We start from the raw sequence: 829 nt of genomic DNA on the forward strand, positions 1-829 counted from the left end.
CGTGCGGCGAGGCTGCACCCTAGTTTGGAGTTCAACATCTACAACCTCAATATCTAAACCCATCAATCTCCTCTGGTTGTCCAGGTCAAGGTCTGGCTCTCAAAGAGTAATCCCCACCTTCTTGGGGGGAGAGAGGTCATCCCTCTCTCGAAGTTGTTTCCAACACTCAGAAAGCTGTATTTCCATCTCATTAGCCTCCTCATCTAATTCAGTAACCTAGGATGTGACCAAGAGGTCAGCAGACTCCTCTGCTGCCCCCTGGGTCAGACCTCCAGAAGAGAGACTTTACGCATAGGTCCTACTGCCACTTGCCTCCGAAAGCTGGGAGACAGGCGAGGGGTTATTGACCCCTGCCTTCACCTCCCCCACCTCCAAGCTGCCCTCATCCCCAGTCAACAGGGTCATTGACACGACAGCCGGAGCAGAGCCAGGCTCTCCAGGAGGAGCCCCCCCCGCACCAGCTGAGAAAGGTCTCAGTGGGGATGGGAAGTCCTGAGTGGTCCTTTTCACTTTCTTCTCTTTGTTGTTGTTGTTGTTCTTCTTCTTCTTCTGTGTGGCAGATGGCCCACCCTTCATAGAGGATGGGCCAGACTGCGTCTTGCCTGCCTCTCCAGGGCCAGCCACCTCAGACCAAGCCATGGTGGAGGTCAAATGGCAGGAGGCCTGAGCCCCATCGTTCGATGGGGCCTTGGTGCCATAATTGCTGACCACCCCAGCCACCTTAATCGGGGAGGTCAGGGCAGGCAGGGGGAAAGTGGAGTCATCAGACACTCCACCTGGTGGCATCTCTGTACTGGTGGGGGTGGGCATGGTGGAATGAGTGGGGGGG

The sequence above is a fragment of the Gavialis gangeticus genome, unplaced genomic scaffold (assembly GCF_001723915.1).
Source record: "Gavialis gangeticus isolate Ggan-Ray unplaced genomic scaffold, GavGan_comp1, whole genome shotgun sequence".
NCBI lineage: Eukaryota > Metazoa > Chordata > Crocodylia > Gavialidae > Gavialis > Gavialis gangeticus.